The sequence below is a fragment of the Anas platyrhynchos genome, chromosome 3, assembly GCF_047663525.1.
Source record: "Anas platyrhynchos isolate ZD024472 breed Pekin duck chromosome 3, IASCAAS_PekinDuck_T2T, whole genome shotgun sequence".
NCBI lineage: Eukaryota > Metazoa > Chordata > Aves > Anseriformes > Anatidae > Anas > Anas platyrhynchos.
In genome coordinates this window covers 20,829,686-20,854,426 of record NC_092589.1, presented here as the reverse complement: position 1 = coordinate 20,854,426, position 24,741 = coordinate 20,829,686, and the positions used below count along the sequence as shown (strand labels likewise).

The window sequence follows — 24,741 nt, the reverse complement described above, 5'->3', positions numbered from 1 at the left end:
AGGGTAAGAGAAATGAAAATGACAAGGATTAAAATTTTGTCAAACCTCTTTCTTTTTAAAATTCTGCTTCCCTTCCAATTGGATCACGACCCTCTGTGTGCACAGCTTAAGACCAGACGGTATGCTTTCACTTTTATTCCGCTCTGCAGCAGGCTTACAGTATTTAGTGAAAGTCTGTAAAGAATGTGTGCTGTGTAGAGAGTTAATACCATAATCCCCTATCGTTAGGGTCAAATGCTGAATAGAGCAGAAGAATTAGAAAATATGTTACATACAATGGCAGAAAAAATGCATCAGCATGCTGTTCTGTTAACACACGCATTCATTACCAACAAGTAAATGACAATGAGGTAATAGAGTATATTAAGAGACGTGTACTTCAAGTCTAGTGCGTGTGTTATTATGAGAACCTGAGACTTTGAGTGAGACTCTAACTCTATGGATATACACACTTCGCAGGGTTTTCCACTGCATGTAATTGCATCTTTCTAGGAAGCACTTTGATGTAAAAATCAGCTTTTAAAATTATTTGGCGGAGATGAACTTTGAATACTCCTTTTTTAATTTCCTGTGAAGTGCGATATCTATATTTCCCTATCCAAGCATGACAATACATCTGTCTCTGGAGACTTCCCAGGCATGAATTGTGGTAATTTTAGCTAAGGAAGTATTCAGAAAACAATCCAAGTGCTTGCCTTTTCAAGAGATCCTTAGGGTGCTAGCTACTTACGTCATATAGCATTGGCGTGGGTGTTTCATTCCCTTGGGTTTTCAGGAAAAACCCAGCCAGTATGTGCTGGAGGAGTGACAATTTACTAGAAAGAGGAGAGAAAAAATACATTTTGTATGTAGCGTTCCTGGATACCAATTGCAAAATACAAGAATCACACGATCCAAAAATCAAATCATTCTGAGTTAGCATGTTATGCCTGCCTGCAAGGAAAAGACTGAGCTTCACAAGAAGGAGGGCGACCCTGTAGAATAGGAAGAGATATGGAAGTTATTTGGCTGCCTTTACTGACACTAAGTAGTGTCTGATTCCCTAATTATTCCTGCTGATTTAGCCTGGTTATTAAGGGAGAGAGACAGTGCTGAGCTGGAGACAGGATGAAGGTACTTAAAAAACATCTTGCAAAAGCTGGTTAATGACAAACTGTGGAAAGCGCTGCAGGAACGTGTAACCTCAAGACTTTGTCCAGTGCAAGCATGTTATCTTATCTCATGGCTGATCCGTTGTAAATAGTGCCAGGAGGCACTTTACCAAACTGACCATGTACGGTCTTAGGTAGACACATGTGCTAGCTGGACACTGTCACCTGCACAATGCTGACAATTTTGTACATTTTCCTACAGTAGGAACTGGGAGCAGTCAGGATTTTTTTTTTTTATCTAAGAGAAATAAGGAAAGGAAAGGAAAGGAAAGGAAAGGAAAGGAAAGGAAAGGAAAGGAAAGGAAAGGAAAGGAAAGGAAAGGAAAGGAAAGGAAAGGAAAGGAAAGGAAAGGAAAGGAAAGGAAAGGAAAGGAAAGGAAAGGAAAGGAAAGGAAAGGAAAGGAAAGGAAAGGAAAGGAAAGGAAAGGAAAGGAAAGGAAAGGAAAGGAAAGGAAAGGAAAGGAAAGGAAAGGAAAGGAAAGGAAAGGAAAGGAAAGGAAAGGAAAGGAAAGGAAAGGAAAGGAAAGGAAAGGAAGAAGAAAAGAAAGCTCAAAAGAGCGAGCTTCTCAAAATCTCTGTTCAGTTTTTCAATAAACTCAGGAAATTCTTGTTTGTTTGTTTTTTTTTTGTTGTTTGTTTTTTTTTGTTTGTTTTAAGAACTTCTTATTTTGTTAAAAAAGTCTTCCTCAAAAATTGCTTGACTGGTATTTGAAGATAAAATTGAAGATAAAGAATTGAAGATGAAACTTGTAGGTTTCTAAAGGGAGAAAGATGATTTATGGGGATATTTTTTCTCATCATTTGTGCACCAGAATAAACTCCTGCTTTTGAAAGTTTTCTAAAATTCTCTCTGAGCATTTCTGAGTTTTGTGACAGGGGCTTTATCCAGCTGTCGAGCACTGCTGGCAGGCAGCAACAGCAGGCAATGTTAGCAGGTGTGAGTGTCCTGTTCCTGCCTTGTATCCTGTATTGGTCTCATCATTACAGGCAAAAATTGCTTAGGGCTTCTTTTCCTTTTAATCCTCATGAAAAAAAAAAAAAAAAACAAAAAACAAAAAAAAAAACCTTCTTTATTTACAACATTCAGACAGTTCTTCTTACAAAGTTATGCTTATGCAAAAATAAATTCAGAAAAATGAATAAAAAAGAGTCTTACTGCTGAAACACAGAAATACTCCTTCATTGTTTTCATATGCATCCATGAGTGCCAAAGATATTTTTCATCTGGGTAAAATTCAACTTTGTGGTTTAGTCTTCAAAATCTGTGGCATTCATTTCTTTCTGTCCTTGTGTGGTAAATGTAGAGAAGTATAGGTAAATTCAGGTATTCAGTTTATTTAACCACGGTTACTACAGTATGATGAACAAAGGCACACTGCTGCCAAAATAAATGCTGGTGAGCAGGTTCACAGAAGCTGGCCTGTGTGTACCTGGCTGCCAGTCATGGTCAGAGGAAGGCTGCCTATTGCCTGAGGGAGGAATGTCTCACCTGGAAACCGGAGGTCAGGAGTGGAGATTATTTAAATCAATAGATTACACATGTTGGTCTTGACTCTGCTTAATATCTAAGTGAGTCAGTAGGGTGAAAAAATTCAAAATGGTGACTAGAAAGGGGAATGGAGTGTGATAGATCAAATCAAAGAAACAGGCTCTTGTTTCTTTGGTGGCAGAAGAATACACAGAAGTAGAAGATAAAGCATGGTCAAAAACAAAATAAAACAAAACAAACACCTCATCTTGATATGGAGTTTCTTCTTTAAAACAAAATAAAAAGTAGACAAGACAGTTCAGGTAAGCAAATATGATCCAGGTTAGTGCTTGTCATTCAACAAGTTGATCTGCTCAAGAAACAAGCCAAGGAACCCAGTGAGAACCTAACAACAATCCCATCTGTGGCTAATTTCAGGGACAAAAAAAGCCAAAAGAAGACACCCCTGAGAAGTGGCTGATGACACTGCCAGCCTACGGCATGAGGAGAAGAAAGGCAGGCTGGGCTGGTGGCATGGCGAGTGGGAGCCAAGGCCCCATCCCCAGCTCCTGGTCTGTGCTTGCTGTGCAGCTCTTCTGGTCAGGCTCAGACAACTAGATATTGTATCGGGAGGTTGCTCACACTTCATGCGAGGGCAATTAGCATCCATTCACCAGAAATGCCTGGACTGAGGTTGACTTCCTTAGAAATGGTTATTTTCTAAGATCTAATTTTGGGTTCGGCTGAGTGGAATTGAGCCGGAGGTCTGACTGCCAAGTGCTCAAGTCTGCGCGCAGCAGATGCAGAGATTTTTCAGACAAATTAGTGAAGAGACCTCTGTGACGCACACAAACTGCTCTGTAATGATTATGGATATTGTTTGGATGTTTCAGTGCTCGTGATATGACTATACGGGGTTAAATCAACAGTACTGTTGGGAAAACAAGCATAAAAGGGAAAAAGAATGGTATCATTTGCTTAAACGAGCAAGTTGTGTACACTCTGCTCACCACCAATTTGCATCTTCTGGTGTGGCTCAGCACAACTCCTTCCTGTGGCTCAGAAGGGGATTGACTCAAGTGAAAGAGCCAGGAAACATTCTGCTCTTGAGGAAATTCAGTTCCTTTTGCACTTTGTGATAGACAAGCATCCATGAACATTTTTTTTTTCCCCATAGCTTCTTTGCATAATCAATGTATGCCCTGAATCCTGATTTGGGATGAAAATTCTTTGAGAAAAAGGGAAATGGAATCTCTTCCTGCCCATATCCACTACATGTGTTCAGGTGCTTCTGGAAAGTATCTAAGGCTGCCTGGTATGTCTTGAAAGAAATTATGTCTACACTATTTCTTAATATTGGTCCCTAAGCACAGAGAACTAAAAGTGAGCATTTTAGGTCAACCTTGAAGGAATTTGCTCTTCTGAAAAGTGAGGTGACATTATGTTTTGCAGAAGTTTTTATGAAGAAGCTTTATGTGCTTCTCTCAGTGTTTACATATCTTGATCAACACATCTGACTACCTTCCAGCATGCTGGTGTCTTCCATTTTCCTCTGTTGTTTAGCTTGCAGGAGCAGTAGCTTGAGTAGCATGGCTTTGTTTGCTTATGTTTGTACTTCAGTGTGGTTGTACCTGGCAACTGTGTGTGAAGAAATTAATGAGGCAAAGTTAAGTCAGAGCGATGAGTTTTGCAATTAACACTGATTGTGGTGAGATCTAGAGTTATTTTTCTCTCTGGTGAAAATAAATGAACCTGCCATAGGAGAGTGGTGTCTCCTGTCTTCATGGCTTTTTCTATATTGGTTGGCATTTCTTGGTTTTACGAGCACATACCGGCTGCCGGATGTAACATGATGCAGAAGCCATCCGTGAAAGAGTCAGGAGGACAGGATGATCCTAATGTTACTGCTCCTTTTATAAAAATAAATAAATAAATAAATGCTGCAGATGTACCTTTAGCAGAGAGGGAAAGCTTCATTTATTTGAGCATAAGGGTTCTGACTGATTCAGAAAATACCAAGCAAAAGGCAAAGCACAGCACGTTATACTCCTTTGCTTATTTGCAAATAACGACCATTCACAAATGGAACCCTGACACTATTTCAGAGAGAATAAGAACTTAACACCTGCCTTTAAAAAGTAACAAACAACCTGACTTCACTTCATATGCAGTCACAGACAGAGTTCAACACTGTCACCAGATAGCCCTTGCGATAGCAGCACATACGTGGTTTCATTTCTCTTGGTTTTCATTGTAGGGGACACAAGGACTGCCAGTTTATTGCTTGGAAGCTACAGACCGAGTGCTTTGGTAATCTCATCTTCTTAAAAGTTCATTTTCTGTCCTCCTTTTTTGATTTCATGTTGGAAAATGCTGTGTAAAGCCATCCTTCAAAGGAAATCAATGCAGTGCTGGACAAAATATTTTTTAGCAAGTGCTGAATTCACCAAAACAATATTGTTCCAGGGAACTGGAGGAACTGACAACAGCTCTTGACCATATTCAGTGAACAGTTATGAAAACACGTATTTGTATTTGCTGGAATTATGGAGAAACCAAGTACAGTTTTGACTTTTCAATACAATTCTGGCCTCTGTTTTCAAAGCAAAAATGTTATTAAAGAACGTAAAACAAAACACCAATATCAGAGGACACAAATCTAAAGCAGAGAAACGTTGTGCACCTAAGGAAGTATTTTGAAACAGTTTTTTTCTTACTGGTTTGAACATCAAACCAAAAAAGTGCATCAAAAGTACATCTTTGTCACAATGCCACAGCATCTCCACAGTTTTGGGACCTCAGAATCCCCAGGCTATCTTTAATACAGCACTGGCGCCACTCTCAATGCAAATTATCAGACCATGAGTTGTTCCATAGTTTTTGTCTGGTTCAAGTTCCTTTGCAGAGGCTGTAGGTTGATACAGATGACCTGATTATTGTCTGTAGAAATGGAGACGGGTCACAGACAGTTGCAGAAAATAAAGGAAGGGAAGGTATAAATACTCGGGGTCCTGATCTTGTATAGCACTTAGCTGTCTTGATGCTCTATGTACTTCTATTGCAATGAATATTACTCGGTATAAATGCAATTCTTAAATTTAATCCATCTGTAGCCTTCATCTCTATGGAAATTAATTCTGACTGCATTTTGGGGCAATAGTACCATTGGGATGCCTGAAAGTAGTTTGCTGTAAAGATGTTTGCATTATTTTGTGTACAAAGTTTTGCGTCTTGCATTAGATCCAGCGTAGGTCAAAGTTGCTCTGTGTCACCTTGACTGGTTCCAAAGGAAACCTTCCAATAAAGCGGGATCGTTGCAACATTGTGTGTTGAAATACAACCAAGTCATCACAGCTTAACTTGGGCAAATGAAATCCGTGTAAACTTGACTTGACATGTATCTATCTTGCACAATTCAGACTGGGTTTGCTTCCTACCTGCTGCACAGGATGCTCTCAAAGCATCAGAGTATTCTTCAGGTAATGCACACAGCATAGATAGGGACTGTCATATCTTAACAATTTAGGAGATGAAGGGGAGAAATGTTAATGCTTTGCATTTATTTACTTTTACAGCATGCCATAAAGATTAAAAATACATTGTACACAAGTGCAGTATTTAATGTAGCACTTTAATTACATTCAAGTGTGTTACTAAATAGTCTTGAGAAAACCTTAATGACCAGCTGTTCTACCCTCTTCCCATATGTCAGAAATGGTTTCAGAAATCACATTCTGGGACAGTAAGGTTGTATAATTAGACAGTGTATAGTTAACACTTCTAGATTTTCCTCTTAAACTGTGGGCCCTTTTCACTAACATATTGTGGTTTGGTGCCAGTTTGGCACAATACAATTATGCGATGTGCCAAACTGCAACTGAGATGTACAAACTCTCAGAGACATGTTATGATTGCACCATTATCTTTTTATATCTTTTTCATCATTAGGACTGGATGCTTTTTATGTTATGCAAGATTCAGCTTTTTATGGCCAACAAATAAACTTAGTAAATAGGACTATAAATTTTTAATACTTCTTCCATAATGCAATTTGTCTAATCAGAATTAGATGGTTACTATAACCCCACATCAGTTTTCACCAAAAAAGGCATGATTCCAAGATCAGCAGCAATGGACAAAAATTTCAAAGGAGGTACTTTTTGGCCCAGTCCAGGAATGCACTTAAGCACATGCTTAGCGTTAAGCACACGACTGCTCAGTGAGACCGCTTATATAGAGGCATGTGCTGAATCTGGATCAGAAAATCGTTTATGCCAAGCAAAAATAAAACCTTTCTGGAAGTAAGCATGTATACATGCAGCTCAGGCTTTCAAACAACTACCATCCCTTTTCCCGTTAACATCTACAAATGACAGCGTCTTTCTGGGATGCTTAATATTTTGCAAGACAAAACACAACCCTGGTTTGCAAGGCGGGGGGGAGTTTGTGTGAATGCATTCGGTGCAAGGCAGCAGCCGTGCCGTCAGTGCGCGGCACACAGGCGATCCATCCTGGGCTAGCGGAGGGGGGCCACTGGAGGCTGCAGCTTCCCCATGCTGACAAGAGAGGTTTATGGCAATGTGTATTTTTTTTATTTTTTTTTTTCCCTGAGCTTCAATTTCCAACGACTTATTTAGATGTAAGCAATGACAGCTGTAATCATGTTTTAAATCTTGCTTTGTATCCTTAGTTATAATGTTGTTCAATTAATATTCAGAATAATGGAAGTGATGTGCCCCTTTGAAAAAGACTTGAATGCAGGCCAAAGCTTTGGGAAACTGATTCTCAAGAGGATTAATCAGCATTTAAAACTTGCATTAATAAAATCTGATCTTTCACTGTGTGGCATGCATAATACTTTTCATTTTTAAGCATTTTATTTTAATAGTGTAGTATCCTTTGTCCTGATTTTTAAAGGGATTTTAAAATCTAACTCCTTCAAATCAATCCTGCTTTGACCCCCATGCATTCTTTTACTGGATGTAAAAACATTAAAGAAATCTTCAGTTCATGAATACCTCTATTACTAAGGATGAGCACAGTACAGTGCACAAGCATGCTTGTAATAGAAATGAAATATAGCTTCCGCAGGAATTTATGCTAGGCAAAGGCTCACCTTTTCATGTAAATTATTGACGTAATAAAATCATAAATTTACACATAATTACTTAAAAGTTTGAAGGTAAATTATACCCTGAAAACACACGAAGAGTCCTTGTAGGCTCCATAACAAGCGCACTCAATTTTTCTCTAGACTTTTCACTTTGTTATACAGAATATTATTGTACCCTATGCCAGCAAGATTGAGTCTGTATCTGAAAGACAGACTTAATCTATGTTTTCTGTTGTTCTCCTGATCTTATTAGTGGGTTAGAGAAACAAGAGGATTTTGTATAAAGTTTCCCATATAAATTCAATTCTAGTAAACCAGCTAATTTACATGCTAAACAGCAGTTGATAAGATAGTTTTGTTTCGTGTGAACCACAGAAGCTAAATGAATTTCATAAATGCTAGAAAACATTATTTCTTCTGAAGAGGCATTTTAATAACAAATAGCTCATGTGGATCTTCTACAAAGCAGAGAAATCTATTTGAGAAATTCTCGTATCCTTACTTGTGTGTCTGAAAGGCAACAGTTTGGACCATCTGAGTATGGACCATCTGCTTTTACTTTGCTTCATACCTAATGTGATGCTTCAGTTCATCATAAACACAATCAGTTATCTAAATGGTGCCAAAAGTTCTTAAAAGATATTTTTATAATCTTGCTGCCTTCTAGAAATAGAAGGTAAATGTGTTTTGCTTAAAAACAGTAACTATAAAATGCATTTTATCCAGTGGAACGTCAAAAATTATAGCCTTTTAGGCACTAGGCAGGATGACTAGACTTTGAAATACTGCAAAGAAGAATGAATCACAAAAAAATATGCCTTCCTTGTCTGCAGCAAACAGCGTGCCCAAAATGAGATGTGAAGCATGAGAGAGAAGGGCTTTATACAGGTGTGCATGTGTTTCAACTAGAAGCTGATCTTAATTTTTCTATAGTAAAAAGAGGAAAGCTCCAACTTAGGATACTTTCTGCCAGAGTTCCCAAGACCTAGGTCTGGCTCAGCAGTGCACAAGTGATCCTATCACTTGCATAGAGACAGGAGGAGCAAGCCCCCACTCTTCATGCACACTAAGAGAGGAACAAGCAGGAATTATTTTGATACCACACGGCTATCCCATCAAGCACCACCTGCCTATTTCTTGTTTCAGAAACCAGATATCTCTGAGGCTACTGCTCACGGACCAAAGTATTTTCCCATGGGTGAAATCCTGGCCATAAAAAGTTTATGACTAAACACCACTAAATGGGCTATACTCAAGATTTCCAACTGTGCTAGGATGCTATCTTAAGTTGATAGACAACTAGATTCAAATCCAAAAGGCTGGATAAAATGTAAATGAGCTTTCTACCTACTGGATAAATACCCAGATACCATCTGATCCCCCCTATCCTCACTATGCACAAATAATGTCACTCCTGTCTGCCTTTGGTTGTCTCCAAAAGGTGACAGAAGTCCCTTTGAAATTCAGTGTTCAGATCCATAAATGTAGGCCCAGAGCTAGCTTGTAAAGCTGTGTCTAGCTTGGAAGTAGGCTAGGCCAGGGCCCATCCTCTAGCACCAAAACATCATGATTGTGTCCATACCTACGTTTTCTACAGAGACAGTGGTTGTGTCCAGTGGGACCTGCCCACTGGGAACAGTGCCTGGAAGTCAAGCTCTTTCCCTATTTTCTGTCTGAGTACCACCTGAAAGTGAGCTGGTGGCACATCCAAACTGGGAGAGATGCCGCTGCTGCCCAGCCAGGCCCAGACTTTTGGGTCTCTTGCCAGCTGCCTCTTACAGGGACAAGTGAGGGAACAGCCAAAACAATAGTGAGCATCTACTACAGCTCAGCCTGAGCCCTTGAAGTGCAAACCCCATCTCCTAGTGTGGTGTTTATAGTAGAAAACATTACATGCACTGATTTGTCTAACCCCTACTACAGAAAAGCAAAGTTTGGTTAATAATTGAGACCAAACAAGTCTGATGCATCACCACAGGCATCCTGGGTCCCATCACCCTGTTGTTGGACCCCAATCTTCTTTTTGCTATCTTCTTCTCCACTCATCCTGTTCTTTCTATTTAGGCTTCTAATTGCCATGATGAATCAAAATGCCTCACGAATTTAAGACTTTTATCACACCCAGCAAGCTTCCAGCCCTTCCTTCTCACTCTGTCTTGCCCTTCTTTCTCCTTCTCCCTGCTTCCCTTGCAGTTTCCAGGCTGCCTTGCTCTGGGCTGTGTCAGGGCTGGATTAGGCTGACTACAAGTCCCACATTCTTTATTATGGAGTCAGCATTTCTTCCTCATTCTTTGCCTGGCTGTTGCCCAACAGGTTATTTTGGGCCTACGCTGGCTGGCCCAGAGCACAGCTGTGCCAGGGAGGGTACTAACAGCCAAAGACTGCCAAGGATTGTTTGAGCCTGAAACCTGCAGGCTGGGGCTGGGACAGACAGTGCTGTGAGAGGGATTAAGCCACCAACACATTTCTTTTCCTCTTCTTCCTCCAAGCCACAGACCTGCCCTCACCTCACCATTGCTGTCCCAAGGTGGGATGTTGCCTCTGCCCCAGACTGTGTCACCCCATGCCACACCCTGGATCAAGGTGAGAAGCAGCAAAACTGAAGCATCACTGCAGGGTTGTCATGTGAGTCTTGGTGAGACTGGGACTGGCAGACTTGGGTCTGGCAGCTGGATCATGCTTCCCCATGCCCCCCCTTCCCAAGATAATGAGCACTGCAAGACAGGTCTCTGCTATTACTTGGCAGAGAACAGGAGAGCAGAGGAGTTGATGCTCTCCAAATATTCTCTTCACAGCTAACCAAGCTTCTCTCTGACCTGTCCTAACCTATGCTTGTGTTATTACACACTTCGACTCCTTATATTCTCTGACATACCATGTGTAGGTATAAAGTGTGAATCCATGACCAAGTACAGATGCTCCCTCATCTTAGTTGTGTGTCCTACCTAAGATATGTTCATTTTGTTTGGGACCAGAAACAAGTTTGCCTTCTTGACAGCAGTGTAATCCTCCAATGGCCCTTATGCCTGTGGAGCCACATGGCCACCAACTTGTCCCTCATCTTGTGGGGCTCTAACTTGAAATTACAAAGGCTTATACACAACTCTATTTCTGCTCTGAAGAACAGCCCTTTGAAAATGCCTTGAACTGGGCAAATTCCAACATGTGACATCGGGGCACATGATGCCATCATGCCTTCTCAGCTCCACTGCAGCAGCACAGGTCCTGGGAGACACCAGAGTGGCCTTAGAGCAACCATTTACTTCACCAGTGAGCAAATGTGGGGGCGTGCTTGTGGGTGCCAGGCTGTCTCACCTGAAGCCAGGGTAAATATGCAGGACCTGATGTAGCTACCCTCACAACTTGCAGCTGGGCATACCCAAGACAGGGACAATGTCTTGACTCTAGCAGATGACAGCTTTGGACAGCCTGAAAAACGGAGTTAAATCCTGTGGCAGATTCATGAGATGCTGCTAACTTATTTCTTAACTTTTTTTTTTTTTTCTATTACAGTTTTTTTTAAGGTTATTGTTATGCTTGAATTTAGCATGATGCTGGAGAGCACTGGGTGTGAGTCAGCCTTGAGGCAGTAAGATGACAAGATGAGTTCCTGAAGTACCTTTCTAGACCTATTTCTACAAGTCTATAAGAAGAACAAAATGAACTCAAGATGTTTTCCCAGAAGACAGCAAATAATGGCATATGCACACACACACAAAACCTAGCAGGGAGGATCAAGTCAAGGGTGTCTCAGGTTTTATTCACTATAGTTTTTTGAAACAGCAAAAAAAAAAAAAAAAAATCTCCTTTCTCATGGGAGTGGGGCTCAGAAAGCTTTTTGGCTCATGAGACTTCATGATGTGAAGGTAGGTGGCTGGACTCCCCTTGCGATGTCTGAAGGAAGCTTGGTCAAGCCTCTAGTGAAGAGGACTCACAAAACTCAGTGTGCTGAGAAGAGACCTGCTCATCCATGTTAGCAGTGTTCACTGGAGGGGCACGTTCACCCCATCTCTCAAAGCCTTGCAGATGCCCAGCTCAGGCCAGAGAGCAGATATGGTGTACAGCTGCCCCTCAGAGCTGTGAATAATGAATGTCATCATGTGCCAGATATTTAGGATGAGCCCAGTCTTGCAGTTTGTTTGCTCAACTGAGTTGTTTGCCTTTTCTGAATCTTGTAAGGTGCCAAACAAATGATATGCATTGGACTTATAAATATTTATTAATTTCCCCTTTGTTAGCTAAATTGTTTTTGCAACACAGATGACTTTCTTCATTAAACAGATTGCTAAAATGCTATTCCACAATACATTTATTGTTAATTCTCTAATTAGTTAGGAATGTAAGTTTGTTGGATAGCGAAACAACTGTGCATAGCGTCTGACAGGTTAGCTTTTAAAATAAGATTTGTGTTTGTGTTTCAATGGTCAGTGGCAAGGAAGACACTCCTAAAATGGATTAAAAAAAAATCAATTAATAAATACACTCAAAATTCATGTACAGAATTATGTGATTTGCTTGCACATTCTCTTCAGCCTACTGTATCTTCTAATAACATCTTTCTGAATCAGATTCATTGTACTAAGTTTATCTCTCCCTGGATAGCAGATTTTTAATATGCTGTAACTATCTTTTAAGATGCATTTTGACATAAGCTGTGTAAAGATCATGTCTCATATTTTGTGCAGCAATTTATTTTGTTCATTTTTTTTCCTTTTGGTAGCCTCTTCTTGCTATTTTCAGTTCTTGTAACATACGTGCTTTAGAAAGAACACATCCACATTTTAGTGGTTAATCAAAGGGAACTAACCAAAACAATCACTTTCTAGTACTTCAAAATATTCTAATTTTTTAATGGAGAATATGCATTCTTAAATTAAATATGCATAATAAGTAATAAGTAGTAATAAGAATAAAGTGGGCTCTGGAAGAATGAATGTTATGTTTTAAGCAAAATGCATTTGATTTGCTGGGTTCAAAACTGCTTTGAATCAGTAAGAACCTGTGCAAAAAATGGGGTGAGGAGGATTGAGCGCCTCATAATGCTTATAAATTGTCCATAATTGTATGGATTTTAAATATGAAAGTTGGCAGTGGCAAAAGCTAAAAGCCATTAGGAGAGATCCTATTGTGCAATGCATCAGTAATTGTAACTCATAATCTTAGAGGGAAAAAAAACTAACTAGAGTTTTCTAAAATTTTGATAACTGTACTTGAGTCTTGTCTTGATGTTTACTACAATGATGGCATTGTTCAAAATGACATAGCCTAATGCATATATGAATCCTGCTTGAAAAGAGCTACTAATTAACATGAATAGTCTTCTTCTCTGAAGGTCATTTATTGCAAAGTTCATTTTTCAGCCGAGCATTGCTAAAGTAGTCACCCCCGCTAACAGCCATTAGATTAAGAGACTTAGGTCTGTTCTCTTCGTGACACTGGGTCAGGATTTTCAAAGAAAGAGGCTCTTCGATGCCAAGAAGCCCTTAAAAATAATATTTGAACAGAAAAAGAATGGATGTAATTACACTGTAAATATTTCTGTGGTTATTGAATTAATAAAGATAATTCTATTCATTTTATTAAAAAACCACACACGCACACACAAACACACACACGCACATAAGTTTTCCCTGTCTGATGTTCCAGTGCAGCTCTTCCCCATGGGATTTTTGATTTCTTCAGTCATAATGACTCATTAAAACCCAGAGACACTGAATATTTAGCATTGGATGTATGAGCATGTTCACCTACTGTCAAAAATGAGGCACATGAAGCCCCAAGTGCCTCTACTTCCCCTTCAGAGGCTGCAGGAACACTTTCTGTGCTCACATGCACATCAGCCACTGGTGGCTGTCCAGTGAGGAGAGGACTCAGAAGATGAAGAGCACCACTGCAGAAGGTGCCGAGCAATCCTACCACCTCATGGAGAAGGGCATGTCCTGGTGTTACTGCTTTGGGCCATTGAGGGAGCCCATTTAAATGGTTGCCTTAGGGTGAGGGTCAAAGTGCTCAGCACCACATGTGACTGAATGTATAATTTTCATTTGTTCTGTCTCCCTGAATTCAGTAGTCCTCTGCATTAAAGGATCTGGGCATCCACATAAAGCCCGAGAGCAAATTTAATCTATTTCTTGTCTGCTTTCAGCTTGTTGCACTTCATGTTTTTCTCTAAGTGCCACTATCTGAGTGCAAAGTCAGTGGGACAGAGACTGTATCTTGCTGGGTGACCCTAGAGCAACAGAGACACAGTCATGACTGGAGGGTGAGTGATGCCCAACAGCTTTATTGCAGTTACAGAGTAATGCAGAGAAGGAGACATATTTCTTTGCTGGAACAGTGAACATTTGGTACAAATAATTCAGAACTGGGGTTTTCCTGGCCCCCATGCTAAGACCAATATTTAACTTACCATCCATAACAAACTGCCATTTCACCGGGACTTTAATGTTGCTATCGGAACTGTGAATATCTATTTCTGAAACAGAGAGCCTCTTAAATACCACTGTCAATACCAAACAATACTTGCTTGGATACAGGTTTAGAAACTGCAGTGACAGCTACAGTCGATCCCACTAGGTGGGATGTTTCTGTGGGTACATGGTGACAAAGGGGTTCAGGATCCTTGCTGTGGCTGGAAAAAGTTGTTCACCCAAGTCAGTTAGTTATGAACAGGCATGGGGTCTTTTGGGTTGGGGTGTCACATTAAATGCATTGCTCTTCTGCATCTTGCTGGGTTCAGAAGCAAGTGAGTCTTGGTACACCACTGAAGCTCTGGAGAGCCACTTGACTTCCCTTTGAGCAGGCCAAGGCTGGGATCTTTGCTAGATAATTGGAACCTAAGTCATTCCTGAACTCATCCCTGGTTTGGGGTTACTTTTGTTGGTAAACATAAGGTTCTGCAACCCAGAAGGGCTGTGAGTAGGGAGAAGGATTAGGATCTCTTAAGAATAGTCAAGAAACCCTGGAATTTCTTTGTGATAACTATTTTGGATCATGAAGCACCTCTCTGAATGCTGTCTTGCAGGGAAGCCAGCTGAGGCTATAAGAGCAGCAGGGAAATCCCACAGACCTCAAGGCATTCGTAAAAATGTTGTGCCTTGGCCCTTGGGATTTGTGTCCCGCCTCCCCTGGCCATGCCACTCTCCCTAGAGTCAGGCTTCCCTGGTCTCCTGGTGGCTACAACCAGTCTCAAAGCTGCAAGCAAGAGAAAGCCCCTCCAAGTCTGAAGGACAAGCATGTGGAGGGAGCATCAATGTACCTCTGCCCCTTCCTTTTCTCCCTGTCCCCAGGTCTGGGGCAGGAATGTTGCAGATGTGACAGAGGGGAGCAGGAGACTTGTGATGTTGCTCAACTGCTTCTCCCTGCCAGCTTCCACGGGGTTTTTGCTCCTCTCCACTTGCGTTAGCAGAGGGGAGCATATGGACCTTGGAGATTTAATGTTTCATGGCTTACTTGGCTGTCAAAATGTTTTACATTATTATTTGTTGCAACATTCACGGTGATCATCTTTAAGGAAAAAAAAACTGTACGGCAGGTCCCTAGATGCCCTTGCTGGGAGCAGATGTCGGAGCAAGAGCATTGTTAAGCCTCTCTTGGATTTTTCATTTCCCACCCTTTGTACAGTCTAAATGAAGCAGCACAGCACACACACAACCTCTCTTACTGCCCGGCGGGACTTACCGAGGTGGTTTAGGAAGGTGGGAGGTTGAGACAGGGAAACTTGCAGATTTATAGGGCACAGAGACGGATTCATAATCTGTATTGATGGCATCATCCCCAACCATGTGACAGCCAAAGCAGATAAGCCTATGACTGAAGTGAAAAGATTTCTTAAAGCTGGTAATCGATATTGAGCAGCTCAGCCTGTTGGGCTATCAGGTTCGGAGATCTCCACGTGCGCAGGGTGGGCGTGAAGGGGAGCTGGGGGGGGGGGGGAGGGCTGACCCCAAGGGTCTGTGAAACAGGGCAGTGCAAAGCAGCAGCCTGGCACAGAGCCGTGTGTTACAAGCACCTAGTACTGCAGTGGGTGATTGCAGCAGAGGAGGGACTCTGTAAAAGCCACAGGACAGCTTTGTTTTATCGGGGGGAAAAACCAGTAACAAAGAGCTAATGTGTAAGGAACCTAAGTATCAATAACTTGAGAGCTAGAAATTTTGTTAAGGATGAAGCCTTCAAAGAGTGCTGAATACTGTCCCTTCAGTGTCTCAGGCTCGATCTTCAAGATCTCTGTCTCATGCTGATAGTTTCCATAGTTCTTTGTTCAAGATCTGTATCCAATTACAAGTATCTTGAGATACCTGAGTTATGAAAGCAGAACCTCCTGTCGTCTGAACCCTGATGGACTTCCTAAAGGAGGCATTCCTCCATTGATGGACTTCCCTCCAGGTGTTCCTCCACTGCTTCTGCTGAATGAACAAAAATAAATGAACAAAATACCATAACTTTTTGTAAAGACATGAAGACTTTCTGAGAAGCTACTATTCAAGCCACCACTGTCAGTTATGCCTAATAAAAAGTCTGCCCTCCACCAGAAGGTCTGGGGCAAAGCTCACCTCAGAAGTCACTGCCTGCCTTCTTGCCACCTTCTTGGATGAGAAGGGAGCTGGTGCCTGCCAAGGGAAGTCACATTTGGATAGTACCTTCTCTGAAACAGCATTCCCACAAAAGGGAAAGAAGTTCTCTCCAGAAAATCAAGCACTGTACTTTGTTTCCACTAAGTGAATGGATGCCATGAAACCTGGGCTGGTTAGATTAGCACACAAAGATGAAGGGAGAAACCAAGCCTTTCTATTTTTCTGTATTTATTGGGCGAGACAGCTGGGGTTCAAACACATTCTGTATTATGAAGCACCTATTAATATCATCTCCTGATGGAGAACAGGGTATTTTTTCCTTCTTAAATGTTTAATTAGTAGGCATTGTGTTGTGTCTTCACTTCAATAAATTCCAGTTGAGAAAGATTTTGGGTGCACATGTGAATGAACGCTTGTCTTGAAAGACAGAGCAAAAAGAAATTGATAATCATGTTTCCCTTGTTGTATTTACTGTTTTGCTTCTAAAGGGAATATTACTCCACTAAGAGATTCATAATTAGGAGGATGCCAGATGGGTTATCAATGTGGTTTTAAATTTTTATACGTAGAGTGCTTGTTTTTTCAGGGGATGCTTTGGTTCCACATACAGTATTTAAATATAAATGTCGTCTATGAGGGGACCGCTAACTATTCCATGATTTTGAATTTGCTGTTTATTTAATGCTTTTTATTTTTTCCTTTCTTTTTCTTGAAAGCTGGTCTGGTGGGATAGATGAAGAGAACGGACCTACCAGATGGAGGAGCAGAGCTTGAAAGCAGAACAGAGATGGAGGAATAAAACTTGAAAGCAGAACCAAGATCCATATCACCACCCTAAAAAAACAACTACTTTAAAAAACAAGTGAAGAAAAAAAAAATTGTGACCTTGGACCCTTCCAAAATGCCAAGAGGCATTTCTTTGGGGTTGAGCACCTCAGAGGCTTCTGTGTGCTTTTTGTCGTCACCACCAGGGCAGCGTGGCGTGTGGACAAGCCAACTGGTTGGTGCATCTCAGTTGAGATGGTGATATGACAAGGCCATGAACAGGACTGACTGCCAGAATTACTGTCACAAGGAAATCCTGTGCCTCCTTGGAAAGCAAGGACTCAAAATCAGAGGTGTTTGGCTTTCTATACAACTTCAAGAAGCTCTCCCCCAGTCAGTGGCATGTTGGTACTCATGCAGCTGGACACCTACCCCTAGATGCAGGGGTGTATGCACACACACAAGCACGTGTGCACTTCACTATTTTGCTCAGTGTATTTTGACCTTCAGCACCAAAGTAGGACTCACTTCTGACTACAGGATTTATGTCAAAGCTGGTATATCTTCATCACTCACCAGGGCTTTTCATTAGACAAAGGGGCTGTGTCACCTTTACTCTCTTTTCTTCTGAGTCTCCTTTCTATCATGAACATTTAGAGCTGCGATAAACAGGAGTGAGCCATACACAGCATAATGATAACCCAGATGACAGTGTCAAATCTACATTCACTCCATGTGCAAGTGTTACTGAAGGAGAAGACACCAGGGAGGGGTGAGCAGAAGTGGCAAAAACAAAAGGGCAACTGCAATGGAAATGGGATGAGGCTTACCCAAATTCTGTTAAAATAATAAACCACTTTATGAAAAATATACATCAGATTAGAGAGATGCCTGAGACACAATCCTAGACTTATTTAAAAAAACAAACAAACAAACAAACAAAAAAAAAACTTATGGAAGTCAACTCATCACCTCTGAATGCTATTTTCAATGGCAAACCTCCCTGCAATGACATTTCTTGGTCTAGAGAGTCACAGTCTTGCAGACCCAAAGTCTGGAGCAAGGACCTGTTTGCCAAGAAAGAGGCCAGAGACAAGTCTGCTTGCTGAAAACAGGAACACAAAAATTTAATAAAGGCTTTAAATTCAACAGCAGGTCATGAAATTATACATTTTCAAGGGAAAAGAAATCACTGTCATATGCAAAAATGTACTTCATAAAAGGAGACAAGGATGTGCCTTTGGCAGTTTAGATGGGCCTGCACCTGGAAGACTTTCTGGGATATTGGTCTGTCTTTTCTTGAAAGACACTGAGAAATTAAAGGGGATCAAGAAAAGACAACTGCAATAAAAGGAAAGGACGAGCACTGTGGGCCCCCAAAGCCAGAGACCTTGTGGGTTTTGAGAAGTACCTCACATTGTAGCTTGGGACAGAGCACCTGTGAGGGTCATAGTAAGGAGCTACTGCATGTGCTTCACACTTGAGGAAAAAGAGGGAGAACAGGACCCAGCTTGCAAAGGTACTAGGCAAAACTGATGGCTCTGGGTCCTTAATACAATAAAAATCCAGGCTTAAGGGAGCAGACAAAATTTGCAAATTAAACCTGTGACAGAATAGAAAACTGCTGTCTGGTATCCTTAACTACTGAAATACCCTTTCCATGTGTCTCTCTATATAATTTACATAATAACAGGTGCTATTCAAATGAAAGGAGGGGAAAAAAAAAAAAAGACAAACACAAGAAATTATATAAATGGCTGTATGGCTGTGGAAAAGACCTAAAGTACCTGTACAGACAGTTGTGAGACACTGACTTGAAGAAGGACAAGACAGTATTTCCTGTAAACATATTGTACGGCTGTAAAAACAAGCAGGAAAATGTTGGGTTATCAAGAGAAAACCCCAACGCTTAATGATGGGGACAGTTAGGAAAGTGTCACATGAGATCATTAGGTCATCCTCATTAGAGAAGTTTAAAATTACTTTTGCTAAAGTTCAAGAGAGTTATGTGGAGGAAGCTCTTGTGTGTTTTAGAGACTAGACCAAGAGGGGCATCTACGGTTTTGTGTGAACAAAGACAAAATGTCATGTGAGATATTAATTGGACCTTTATTTAGCTGAAATTCAAGACCTGCAGATGATGGCTCTGTGACTTGTCACCAATAGTCTGGCCTGCAGTCCTCAAGTTTGCTCTAATGCTCTCCATTTTATTCACATAATAGAGATTTTCTTCCTTCCTTCTTTCCTTCTCAGAGTAACTCTGCTTTTGAAGCATTCAGTACTGGAGGGTACATTCTTCTGGTTGAAGGCTTGTGTCCTTTCCTTATTACAGGGTAACTCTTTAGAGGAAGAAGAGGATGGACACGGTGATGAGGTCCTCTCTCAGACTGAAGATAGACTAGGAAAGCTTTTCTGTCCCTTTAATCTCAGCGTACTTTAAAATATGTACCTGGTCTTCTTCGAAGAACAATTCCATCAGTGTCTGCTCTAGCTCTTCCACAGCTCTGTACATCTGCAGATTACAAAGAGCACATCCATCCCTCTAACCTGGTATGCCAGTGGCAAAACTTCACTGCACAATGTTAATTCATTCCTCTGTTTTTGGCTTTCCTCCCACAGAGCCTCTGGGGGCATCCTTCCCCAAGACAGGGAGAACAAGGACAGGAGACACCCAGGGAGAAGGCTGGCATGACCTTGATTTTGCAGCAGCACAGGCATGAGAATTTCCATGGTGGAGTTTGAAATACCTCTTGGTTTGCATAGCGGAGATAAATTGCACTAAATAGAATGGGGAACATGACGGTAATTAACAGAAATGAAAAGATTTAGCTGTCCAAGTTGAAAGAGGTAGCTGGCCAGCAAAGGAATGGCTGTATGTCTGTTTGGAGGGTCGTGTATCTCAGACACGCTCTGTAGTTGGTCTGCTGCCTTTTCAGTAAAGTCACATTTGTCCTCCCACTGGGTCTGGCAGGAGCACCAAAGGCAGAAGCTTCTCAGACTTTCACTACCCAAATTTTATAGGAAGACGTAGTGAACACTACCTAGTCATATCATACTATAGGGACAGCCTAGGCTTAGAGACAGTTTTGCAAAAAAAAAAAAAAAGTATATATATAGTGTGTATATATATATATATATATATATATATATGAACTTGAATCTCTCGTGTCTTCTGGATGTGGATAAGAGGGAGAAAACTGGTGACACCTAAACTCCCCAAACTACTTGACCATGTAGCTACAGCTACAGCTTCCTGGGCTCCTCTTTCCAACTGCAGCAGCATCAGTAATCTTTTGCTAATATATATGGGTATAAAAGTTTTTGAGAGATCCCAAAACAGAAAGACTCTTACCTGTATCTTTGTTTTCCTTCCTGTGTTAATAATAGCCACTATATTCCCAATAAAAATATTCAGAGTACTGTGTTACGTCTGTTTCTTAAATTGTGATCATTATGTGACTAATCATAATAATAATATGATATTAGTGGGAAAAATGTTAGAAGATATTCCCTAGAGGGAAATGAATTTCTTTTTATCATCTACAGTAGTTTATTTCACATATTCATGACCCTCCTGGTATTCTTTTTTTTTTCTTTTCTTTTTTTTTTTTTTTATGATGAGCCATAAAAATGACAAAATACATTAGCAAAGTTCTCGGTTTATGCTAAAATGACCATATTCAAAAATAATAACAGAGACTTGTATCAGCAATGCAAAAGATGCATGAAGTAATTGGTGCTTAATTTGTACACAAACTGTCAAGGCAGTTTTCCTCACGGCCTGCATCTTCTGAATTCATTAGTCTCTAATTAAGGCCAGTTGGGACCAGCAGTTAGAAGGTTAAAGAGGTTCTGACAGCCCTAATCATTGCTCAGGAAGCTGAAAATGTATGCAAAGTCTCGGCAGATGGGGTGAGATCTGCTTCTGCCAAGTGATAACTGTTATTCCTTTGCACCTCCAAAGCTGTCATCCTAATAGGCACATTTTAAATTTATTAATGCTCTAGTTACAATGCATACACAGTCTCTAATGGTATGTCATTCAGAGTATATAAACTGAGCAATTAACACATATTACCTGGTAATGGTAAAATTATTTGTTGCCTGTTTGATTTTTTTTTTTTTAGTTTCCTAATCCAGCAAGAATAGTCATAAGCAAAGAGTTTTCTTTGTTAAAAAGGGGGGATTCTGAGCTGCTTGTTTGTTTGTTGACCATTAATTCTTTGTTTCTACAGACAAAAAGCTCACAAGCCATAGCTAACTTTTCTTTAATTTCCAGTTCCTCAGTGATTCAGGTTTTGGAGTTTATGTTTTGTAAACCCGGAATTTTAAAATGCATGTTTCATCCAAATAAAATTTGGATGAAAATAGATCACAAAGGCAGTCTATATTTTTTCTTCTACATTTAGTTTTGTGTTCTGTTCCTATTTTTTTTAATTATTCAGAAAATTGATGTTCTCCCATATTTCAATGAGATGTCCATATTTTGTTCCCCAGCATGGTGGTATCTCTCTCCTTAATCCTATTTGGTTTAAAGTTGCCTAATCAAGAGAAAGGCATGTTTTTAGGTCTCTCCACCCATCTTAAGGCTTCAGCCATGGGAGGCCTTTAATTGCATGTAGCACTCATGCAACCATTGTCTGCAATGCGGAAGCTTAAAGAAGAGTGTCCCTTGCAAGGAGCAGAGCAGCCAGGAGAGCGTCAGCTACTGTACGAGCAGAGGAGTCACAAACAGTACTAATAATGTGATAAGATGTTAATGTAAGCAACAGAACAATTATGTACCCGGTGACTTATAGACAGGCCAGGAACCCATTCCTCTGTTTGAATTAATTGATTTTGCTCTGTGTAATGAGCATAGCACAAGTAGGGAAAGGTGGTTGTATAAATGAACTGTTGGGTCTGACTCTACCCTCACCAGCCTGAGTCATGAGAGACTCCAGAGACGTCAGAGGGTTTCCAGATGTACAATATCAGCAAGAGATACAGCCATGGGCTAGCTTTTTCCCTCTGGGATTTCTCCAGGTCACATTTCAGACCATAGCACCTGACAGCAAATCACAGAATCACAGCCATAGAATGGCTGAGGTGGGATGGGACCTCTGGGGGTTGTTTGGTCCAAACCCCTTGCTCATGCAGGGCCAAAGTCATCAGAGAGGAGACCTGAAATGCCCCTGTCAGCCAGCAAGTCTTCTACTGCGGTTTTTTGACAGTCTGGTAGTCCTGCTGAAGTTAAGGAGACTTTTCCTGAGAGCTGTGTGCCCAGGCCCTGTGTTAGCCAACAGGACTCCCCTGATGGATGCCACTCTTTGTGTCACTAAATGTGACCCAGACATGGGGAACTGCTGCAGAGATGGTTCCTGCTGGGACCTGGGGTCAAATGATACTGCTAGCACTGCCTAGTTCTACAAAAATACTTTCTTCAGCAGATCTCTTGGCAGAGAAGGACCATTAGTACCATTTTGCATCTAGGGAAGCTGAGGAACAAAAGGAAAAGTTACTTGTGCCGGGAGTGAAAAAAAAAGAAAAAAAAAAGAAAACCTAGCATTCTTTCCTAGCATTCTTTCCCACCCTCACCCCTCTATATAAGTGGGGGAGGAAATCAAAGCTGATAAATGATGTAGAACAGCTTTGACCTAGGTGGTTTTCAGAGAATGGATAAAAGCCTTTATCACCTTGACCTGCATCACTGTTGTATAGGAGAGCGTTACTCTAATGATCTTCACTTTCTGATGTGGATGTACAGCAGAGCTCTAATCTTGACACCTTTCAAGTCTGAGCATCATATAACCAGCGTGGAGTATGCTTAAGCCTAAGCAATAGGTAGCCCCCTGAGTTACTTTAGCTTTATGCTAGGACAGTTCATTTTGACTGAAGAGCTGCCTTATCTGAATGATCTACTTTTCTGCACCTCTGCGATCATCACTAAGTGGTGCACTGCCTCCTGTGTTGAGTTTCAGCTTCGAAAACACACCTCTCTGGGACTCCAGACCAAAAATAAAATAAAATAAATTATTTTAAAAAAAGTTACTGAGGCTGAATGAGCTCTCAGGACACCCCTCAGCACCTGCAGTTGAATGGGTGTTCTCCCTGAGCAGGGTGGCCCTGTGAAAGCCCAGGAGAGAGGAAGGACGTGCCAGAACTGGGATGTGCCAGTGGAACCTCACCCGGGCACTGCTCACCAGGTTGTTCAAAATGCTTTTGATTCTGAATTATTGTATGTAGACGTAGGTGAGAGCTGAATTTTATACACTGCTTCTAACCCAGTAAACGAGGGAATTAAATCGCAGTGATATAATATGGTAAGGGTCAGGTTTAGGACCCTTTGAGTAGCCAGAAGGCAAATTGTGTCGATGCAGAGCTAGGCTTGAAAACCATTCAGCTGTGGAGGCACAGCTTCCCGTTCCTTCGAGTACCTCTCTCCCAACCAGTCTGGAGCGCAGAAACCAGCGGCTATCATGTGCTGCAGATGGATGGGCGATGGATCGCACACAGCTAGCTGAGTCTGGCATGGCTTGACTCCTCTTGTGTTTGCTGGCTACTTACCCAGCCAACAGCCAGACATTTGTGGGGTAAATCATTTCCAGTTGTTTCACAGAAGAAAACTGTCCAGCAGTATAAATAATAATTCTGCTCTGATAGGGTTTCAGTGCCTGCAGCGCTGGTGCTCTGCTGCATCCCATCAGCACCCTTCCCAGTTTCTCTTCTCCCAGGGGAGAATAGGAGGGCCCTGCTACAGGCATTTCATAGTCAGACAAAAGAACTGCCAGCCACTTCCTCCTCATATTTGTCTCTATCCTTGCACAGGGCACAAGTGGGCAATGTTACAAAAGGTAATAGAAAATTTTGGTCCAAAATAATGGAGGCAAAATTGCAAGTGACAAAGTTGTTTGCTTTATTTTCATTTCAGAAAACTCACAGGACTTGATGCAGCCTGGGGCTTTGTCAGGAGAGGATTCAGCCTGGGTGAAAATCACTAGATGTGGCCATGGCTTTTGCTGGCTGCTTTACACTGAACTGGCTCAGGGAGATAGCTCAGTAGTGAGAAGCTTGCTTTTGCTTAAATTCTGCAGTTTAGTTGCTTTTTCTCCAGGCTGTCCAAGGTGATGCCCCTTGCTCACCACCCACCTGGAGTCACACAACTGCCACCTCCTGCCAGCCAGCACAGAGATTTCCCTGCTCCTTTCCACCTTCCTGCTGCTGGGGTAGGAGGGCAGTGGAGGGGAAGAGGCCATGCAGACGGTGACCCCATACTGCACTGAGCCCTGGGTGCCATCTCAGGCCCCTTGGCATCTGGTGTGGCTTTGAGAAGCCAAGGTAAGCAGAAAGACCTGTGGGGACCCATTATGTAGCTTGGCGGTGTCACTGTTTTGCCAAGGCAAGGCATCTCGTCCTGCAGACCTTCTGGGCAGAGTGAGATTCAGGTGTTTGCTGAGGAGCAGCAGGCACTCAGGATGTGATGGGGGGCTTCCCTCAGGACTGGACAGAGGTGCTGGCTTCCCTCCTGGCCCACTTCATTGCTGGTGGTTGTCCTCCAGATTGACTAATAGCACTGCACGGTCCTGCTTATGCTGTCAGTCAAACCAGTGTCTCCCACAGGGGGAGTTTTGCCAAGTATTTATGTCTTGCTCAGCACCACAATATGGGAACTGTTGTGTCAGTTTGGTCTGG

At 41.6% G+C, this 24,741-nt stretch overlaps 1 long non-coding RNA gene across 2 annotated transcripts in view; it reads left to right on the top strand.

The window, feature by feature from the left end:
- The window catches only part of LOC113843122 (uncharacterized), a 34,645-nt gene extending 14,156 nt beyond the window's left edge, over positions 1–20,489 (top strand). For both annotated transcript variants that reach the window (XR_011808067.1, XR_011808066.1), the window contains exon 2: positions 17,022–20,489. This is a non-coding gene — a long non-coding RNA (uncharacterized lncRNA). The remainder of the gene's footprint in view (positions 1–17,021) is intronic.
- The last annotated feature ends 4,252 nt before the right edge of the window (positions 20,490–24,741 follow it).